The sequence below is a fragment of the Colobus angolensis genome, unplaced genomic scaffold (assembly GCF_000951035.1).
Source record: "Colobus angolensis palliatus isolate OR3802 unplaced genomic scaffold, Cang.pa_1.0 Scaffold225, whole genome shotgun sequence".
NCBI classification, from domain to species: domain Eukaryota; kingdom Metazoa; phylum Chordata; class Mammalia; order Primates; family Cercopithecidae; genus Colobus; species Colobus angolensis.
The window spans coordinates 6424401-6432867 of record NW_012115433.1 but is presented as its reverse complement, the minus strand read 5'-3'; the positions used below and the strand labels follow the sequence as shown (position 1 = coordinate 6432867).

At 45.8% G+C, this 8467-nt stretch overlaps 1 long non-coding RNA gene across 1 annotated transcript; it reads left to right on the top strand.

Annotated features, from left to right (window-relative positions):
* The first annotated feature begins 944 nt into the window (after positions 1–944).
* LOC105513236 lies at positions 945–5390 on the top strand. The gene is made up of 3 exons (XR_001001969.1): positions 945–1065; positions 2155–2380; positions 3092–5390. It is a non-coding gene; the product is annotated as an uncharacterized LOC105513236 (long non-coding RNA).
* The last annotated feature ends 3077 nt before the right edge of the window (positions 5391–8467 follow it).

Genomic DNA, 8467 nt, shown 5'->3' with positions numbered 1-8467 from the left:
AAAGGCCCTGATCACATTGGGGTTCTAGTACAAAAGAAGAACTTCCTTGAAGACAAGGAAGAAGAAAAGAAGGGCAACAGCTTGTCTACAGTCGAAAGGAAGTCCGTTCAGTTTAAGGATTACTTCTCATTCAGCATGGCACTGTGGGAAGTGCTCCTCTCAAGGGGTCCGGCAGAGCTGTGTTCAAAACCCAAATCAGGCTGGGCGCGGTGGCTCATGCCTACAATCCCACCACTTCGGGAGACTGAGGCAGGAAGAGCCTTTGAGCCCAGAAGTTTGAGACCAGCCTGGGCAATACAGTGAAACCCCATGTCCGCAAAAAGTAAAAAATTGCCAGGTGTGGTAGTCCACATCTCTAGTTCCAGCTATGTGGGAGGCTGAGGCAGGAGGATCATTTGGTCTGGGAAGCTGCGGTATTCAAACTGCCTTTGCAAAATTATGACTGAGACGCTGAAAGAGATGTAACTTAACTTACTCTGTCTTGCTTCTAACCTCCAAGCTGTCCTTGTTCATTCGTGGGCATAGGCTGAACTAACTTTGGGAGAAATTTATAGCTTAAACAAAGACAGTAACAGCCCTTTCCCAAAGCAGACCTCCTTCTTGCATGGGGACTAGATTGCCTTTGTAAGACTAACATTAGCCACAAGATCAGAAATGGTTTAGAAGCCACGCAGCTGGAGGTTACAAGATTCTGACCCTCCCTGAACTGCTCCTAACATCAGTGCTTGAGATATTTTGCAGACCCTGCACTTGGCACCACTCAGATCAATAAACTGGCTCATCTGATCTTGTGCCCCCCTGCCCCACCCAGAAACTGACTCAGCGCAAGAAGACAGCTCTGACTCCCTAGGATTTCATCTCTGACCAATCAGCGCTCCTGGCTCACCGGCTTTCCCCCACCCACCAAGTTATCCTTCAAAACTCTGCTCCCCAAATGCTCAGGGAGACTGATCTGACTCATAATAAAACTCTAGTCTCCTGCACAGCCAGCTCTGCATGAATTACTCTTTCTCTATTGCAATTCCCCTGTCTTGATGAATCAGCTCTGTCTAGGCAGCGGGCAAGGTAAGCCCCTTGGGTGATTACAATTGCAGTGAACCATGATCGCACCACTGCATTCCAGCCTGGGCAACAGAGTGAGACCTTGTCTTGGGGAAAAAAAAAAAAAAAATTCCCAAATCAGCCACTTAATGAAAAGGCTCATTCTCCTCACATGCAAAGTAGGGATAACAATGACCACTTCACATGTGCACCTCAGGACTCACTAAGGAGCCAGAGTAACTGGCATCCACTGCCTGCTGATTATGCTGGGGTGCTGCCTGCAGGGACATGCATCGGCCCAGAGGCTCTCCACATCACGCAGGAAGGAGGTAGGCACTTTGTTATTTTCTTTTTTTTTGAGACGGAGTCTCGTTCTGTTGCTAGGCTGGAGTACAGTGGCATGATCTTGGCTCACTGCAACCTCTGCCTCCCGTGTTCAAGCGATTCTCCTGCCTCAGCCTCCCAAGTAGCTGGGATTACAGGCAGGCACCACCACGCCCAGCTAATTTTTTTATTTTTAGTAGAGACGGGGTTTCACCATGTTGGCCAGGATAGTCTTGATCTCCTGACCTCGAGATCCACCTGCCTCGGCCTCCCAAAGTGCTGGGATTACAGGTGTGAGCCACCGTGCCCGGCCTGGTGCTTTGTTATTTTCATACTGCAGATAGTAATCCGAGGTTTGGAGAAGTAATACAAGACTTGCTCAAGGTCACACAAAGCAAGGATAGAATTCATTCTGACTCCAGAGCCCACGCAATGTCCAGGAGCCCCCATGGTGCCACCTTTTGAATGCTCATCCATCTGCACTGCATGCAATGCACTGCCCTGGCCATCTAGACTCAAGGTATCTAAGCCATGAGACAGACTGAAAGAGAAATGGCAGCACATCTGTCAAAGAGCAAATTCCATTTTAAAACACTGACTGTGTGTGACAGCAAGGTTGGACAGCTCCATGGGGACACAGAGGGCCCCAGACACGCGCCTGCCCTCCTAGACTGTCGTTGAATTCTATGAGTGGCCATGGACAGATGGCATAAACAATTTCATATCTAAAAAGTTCAAAGCTAATATTGTCTGAGATTCATATTGTAAATATATATCCTCATTTTACAGAGAAATCCTGAGGCTCAAAGACATTGAATGACCTGCTGCTTCACGCACAGGTGGTCAGTGTTGCCAAAGCCCAGGACGAGCAGTCCAGGCAGCTGTCACATTTCCAGCATGTGGAAAGCCTTGCCAAAGCATGAGCTCTGCTGTCTCCCTTCCATGCAGCGAGGCCACATGAGGCAGATGTGGATTTGTTCCAGCAGCTTCACCAGGGAATAAATAGCAGGCATAGGCACAAATAAATAAACCTTGGGCTTGAGATCCTCTCTTTATCCAAAATCAAAAACCAATTCTTTTCTTTCATTTCTTCCCTAGGGCCATCTCAGTGTCACCCATCTGCCTGGGCCAGAAGCCCGTACTTGAGGTTCCTGCATTACCAGGCCATTTGGTAACACGAGGAGCTGATGCCCCCTTTCTGCCTGTTGTATCTTTTTTTTTTTTTTTTTTTGAGACAGAGTCTCGTTCTGTCGCCCAGGCTGGAGTGCAGTGGCACAATCTTGGGTCACTGAAACCTCCACCTCCCAGGCCCAAGGGATTCTCCTGTCTCAGCCTCTTGAGTATCTGGGATTACAGGCATGCGCCATCATGCCTGGCTAATTTTGTATTCTTAATAGAGATGGGGTTTCACCATGTGGGCCAGGCTGGTCCGGAACTCCTGACCTCAAACCATCCACCCGCCGCCTCGGCCTCTCAAAGTGCTGGGATTACAAGCGTGAGCCACCACGCCCGGCCTCTGCTGCTGTACCTTGTTAACCCCAGTTGCTGCTAAGCTAGCTTCTCTGTTTCTTTACTATCCTGGCACTTTGAGTCCTACTTCCTGGCAGGAGCCTATTTTTCTTTACTTATGTCTGCTCTTCTAAACGTAGACAAACTTTTATATTTTATTTTCCTCCCCAGTTGTAAATAGCAGAATCTGGACAAGAACTCAACATTTCTATTTCAGATTACACACTTTTTCTATGTTACTATGAAGTTTCAGGATATTTTATGTGGCTTTTGTAAGAAACATAATCCTACTAACATTGACTGAGTACCAGGCCCTCTGCTAGGAGGCAGGGAAACTGCATACAGCAACTCCAGGACCATCCAGCCTCGAGGGCGAGGCAGACACGTAAGGGGTGACCGTAACAGCGTGTGTAAATGATATATTGGGAAAATCACAGAATACTGTAGCAACACCCAGGGTGTGCTCTCACCCATCTTAAGAATGAGGAAGAGTTAACCCAGAACAAAGAAAGGCTGGTTGATGTTTAGTGTTTGGGCAGATACATTCCAAGCAAAGGAACATTATTGGTAAAAGAAGAAAGGGGAGAGAGAGCCCAGAGTCTTTGGAGAGCTGTAAACATTCAGTCTGACTGGGGTGTCAAAGCACTCGACAGAAGTGAAGTTTGGAGTTTATGCTACTGACAATGGGAATCTCTAAAAGGAGTTCAGAAAAATCTAAAAATAGACTCAAAGATTAATGCAACAAAAGGAGAGATGGGTGTCTGAAAATGATGAAGATGCGGTCCCTGACTCCAAATAGCTCATTACCTACTGGGAGAGACAGATATGTAAACAAATCATTACAGAACAATTTGTTTCATTCTAAATGTAGCACACACAGAGCTGGGGACAGTGAAGAGGAAGCCGTCAGCACTGCCTGCGGAGAAGAAAGGAAGGCTTTGTGTAGGTGATGACTGAGCAAGATGACAGATGAGTGGGTGGAAACCAGTCCTGGCAGAAGGGGTGGACCCTTGGGGCGGGACCAGGAAGGACAGCTCCAATTCATTACCCAACGTTAAATGAATGGAACATTTGCTGTACTCTTTACATTTCAAGAATTTCTTCTCTTTCTTTCTTTTTGAGACGGAGTTTCGCTCTTATTGCCCAGGCTGGAGTGCAATGGCACCATCTCCGCTCACCGCAACCTCCGCCCCCCAAGTTAAGCTATTCTTCTGCCTCAGTCTCCTGAGTAGCTGGGATTACAGGCATGAGCCACCATGCCCGGCTAATTCTGTATTTTTAGTAGAGACGAGGTTTCTCCACGTTGATCAGGCTGGTCTCAAACTCCTGAACTCAGCTGATCCGCCTGTCTCGGCCTCCCAAAGTGCTGGGATTATAGGCATGAACCACCGTGCCCGGCCTAAATTTCAAGATTTTCTATTGCAACTCCTTTGCCTCAGGAATTTGTCCCCCTCCTAGTAGAGATAGTGAAAGTTAAACTGTAACCTACATATCCCTTCTCAAGGGTTTTGAATGTTTGTTTGTAGAGAGAACACACTCCATCTGGTATATCCCAGAAACAAAAGGAGCTTTTCAGCCAGATTTTCAGTGCACGGAAGCCATGCTCATTTCTAGAGGCTGCATTCTCAGAAGCTTTTCTCCCTAAGCACAAAAATCAGAGGCAAGTGGAAGAGTGGGGCTGCACCTGAGCGAGCATGACTATACCCATCCTGCTTCCCAGACAGACTCAAAAATCAAGGGTCTTACTCACTGCGGTTAGAAAGAATCTATTTTTTTCCTTTGGCAGCATCAAACCTCACAAATAACTCCACTGAAAAGAATATTATACCTAATGTGTTCTACTTAAAGTCCAACAAATACATTAAGAGCAGAAAATTGTGGGATACAAGATTCTCAAATTTTCAGTAACACAGCTCAGTATCAGTACACAAGGTGAGGCCTTATGGACTGAATATTTGTGTCCACCCAAAATTCGTACATTGAAGCCCTAACCCCCACTGTGATGGTAGGAGGGGGAGAAGTCCCTGGAAGATGATTAGGTCATGAGAGAGAAGCCCTTGTCAATGGGAGTAGTGACTTGCCAAAGGGATCCTAAAGAGCTCTTGTGCCCTCCTTCCTCTTGTGAGTGCACAATGAGCTGGAAAGCCCGAAGAGGACCCTCATCAGAACCTAACATTGCTGCCTCCCGATCTCAGAATTCCAGTCTCCAAAATCGGAGAAATAAATTTCTATTGTTTATAAACTACCCAATCTGTGGTACTTTGTTATAGCAGCCGAAACTGACTAAGCTGTGAGGTCAAAAAAGGTGCTTTCCCTATTCACAGCACAACTCTGCCTGTGCTTACAAAGAACTGTGGTTGAAATGGATTCAGCTTCACAACACCTGCAGAAGGCCAAGTTATGTGCGGCAGTAGTGGTAGAAATGTTGAACTAGGAACTGTATTAAGGGGTTGAAAATAAAGGGATGAGCCATAATTTATTCAGGAAAATGTAAATAAAAGTAGTAGAAATAGCAATATTCGTGAAAAGATAATATGGCATTTAATTTAAAAAGTCAGAGTGACTTGGTAATGATAAAAAAAAAAGCCATGAAAAAAATATTAGAGTGATGAACCTTTAGGTACTAAATAGCACAGTGGTAAATATATATGACAAAAACTTTGGTCTGGCCTGGTGGCTCACACCTGTAATCCTAGCACTTTGGGAGGCCGAGGCAGGTGGATCACTTGAGGCCAGGAGTTTGAGACCAGCCTGGCCAATATAGTGAAACCCCATCTCTACTAAAAATCAGCCAGACGTGGTGGCACACACCTATAATCCCAGCTACTTGGGAGGTTGAGGTGGGAGAATCGCTTGAATCTGGGAGGCAGAGGTAGTGGTAAGCTGAGACCATGCCACTGCACTCCAGCCTGGGCAACAGAGTGAAACCATGTCTCAAAAAATAAAAAACTTCTAAGAATACACAGATAATTTAGTGTAACTGTGATCACTGCAGACTGGTAGTTCTTACTTTGACCAATTTTGTCCTCCCATGAGACATTGGCGACAACTGGAGACATTTTTGGTCATCACAAATTGGATAGGGTGGAGGAAGGTGCTACTGGCATCTGGTGAGTAGAAGCCAGGGATGCTGCTAAATACCTGCAATGCCAGGACAGCCCCTGCAACAGAGAGATATATGGGGCAAAATGCCAACAGTGCCAAGACTGAGAAGCCCTGGTCTACAGTATTGTATTATATACTTCTCTCAAACTGACAGGTCAAATAGACTAAGTAGACTCTCTCCATATATTTGTCTGTGTGTGTGTGTGTGTGTGTGTGTATACATCTATATATATGTTTGAATATATATTTATGTGTGTGTGTGTGTATATATATATATATGAAGCTGGACTTAGTATACAAAGATAACTTTCACCCTGCCCAAAATATCATTATAATATGTAAATGTATATAAACATCTATACACATGCACACATAAATATATATTCAAATATATATGAAGCTGGACTTGGTATACAAAGATAACTTTCTATTCTACAAAAGATATGTATTCTATCATATTTAAAACCTTTATGATTATATTTAAGCTTGATAGCATGTTTTCACTTAAAATTTATTGTAAATCTAACACAACTTTATACTGATCAGCATAAATTGGCTAAAAGTTTTTTATTTCTTGAACAATATCAAATTTGATCATTTTAAGTAAGATGAAATGCCCATCTGAACTTTTAAAGGAGGAAACCTAATGAAATATAGGTTCCCATTTCTCAAGACCTGACATTGTGGAATCTGTCAGAAGTTAAGAACTAGTGCAGGGATGATGGAATCTGTCAGGAGTTAGCCAAGTTCTCATAGAAGCAGAGGGAAAGGGGGAAATGTCAAAGGGTGTGAGCTTAGCCGGGCGTGGTGGCAGGCGCCTGTAATCCCAGCTGCTTTGGAGGCTGAGGCAGGAGAATCGCTTGAACCCGAGAGGCGGAGGTTGCGGTGAGTCAAGACTGTGCCATTGTACTCCAGCCCGGACAACAAGAGTGAAACTCCGTTTCAAAAAAAAAAAAGGGGGTGTGAGCCCTGGTCACAGATGCGGTGGGATTGGGACAGTCATTTAACTTGGAGATCATCCTACTTCTTAAACACTATCTGTTATCTGTTCTCTCCAGAATCGGGCTGACAGGGACTCCAACAGCTGTTCCCTAGATAAGGTGCTATTAACCTTTACGTTCAGCTAAACACTTCCAAAGAGCGCCGATGCCCAGACGTACGTGCACTCAGGGAGCACTGGGGGTTGGAGAACGAAGGCGTGGATTGCTATGGACGTCTTATTGCTATGGCCTGAATGTCTGAATGTCTGGTTCTTCCCATACTAAAATCCTAACCCCCAAAGTGATGGTATTAGGAGGTGGGCCTTTGGGAGGTAATTAGGTCATGTGGGTGAAGCCTTTGTGAATGGGCTTAGCACCCTTATTGTAACGGAGCCCCCAGAGAGCTCCTTGCTAGCACCACATGAGGCTGTAGTGAGAAGGCACCGTCTATGAATCAGGAAGCAGGCCCTCACCAGGAGCCAGATCTGCCTTGATCTGGACTTCCCAGCTTCCCGCATTGTGAAAAAAAAAGCTTTTGTTGTTGTAGGCCTTCCAGTTCGTGGTACTTTGTTACAGCAGCCTAGTAAACTAACGCACGTGGTGAAATCAATTCACCTCCAAGCTGACCTGGCTTGGTGCTTCCTAATCATGAATGTGATCTCTGATTTTCTCCAAACTCGAGGCTATTCTCACTCAGAAGCATTTCATCATGCATCTTCCAGGCTATAACTTAATTGATAGGTATAGATGTATTTCCACTAACAAAACTGCTAACCTTGTGGAAGAAAAATGCTACACGGTCACCTTAAGCTTTTATCAGACAGACACATTTATCTGGGTCTGTGTACAAAAATTGCTTCCCAAACACGCTCTAGAGTCTCAGAGGACCAGGGAGGGAATTTGGCAGGAGACAAGCGAAAGGTGATACACAGTCCGCAAAGTGGCACGGGGGTTCTTCCGGTCCTGAGGCCTGTTGACATCACATTCATCATCCCTGCATGCCAGGGCTCTGGCTGGCTGTGGAGAATCCTCTGCGAGAGGGGGGACGTTTGCAGGAATAACTTTCCTTTTGAACTCTTTCGACATTAGGACCTTATTCCAGGATGCCTCATTTACCAAACACTGAAAAGATCAGGACTGAAGCAGTAGAAGGGGCTTCAGTGGGAAGATGTGTCAGCCACACCATGCAGCTATGTTGCAGTGTAGTTACATGAGCTGTCCCTCATACCAAGTATGGAAGTTAAAATAAATAAATAGGCCGGCCGCGGTGGCTCAAGCCTGTAATCCCAGCACTTTGGGAGGCCTACACGGGCAGATCACGAAGTCAGGAGATCAAGACTATCCTGGCTAACCCGGTGAAACCCCATCTCTACTAAAAAATCCAAAAAACTAGCCGGGCGAGGTGGCTGCGCCTGTAGTCCCAGCTACTCGGGAGGCTGAGGCAGGAGAATGGCATGAACCCGGGAGGCGGAGCTTGCAGTGAGCTGAGATCCGGCCACTGCACTCCA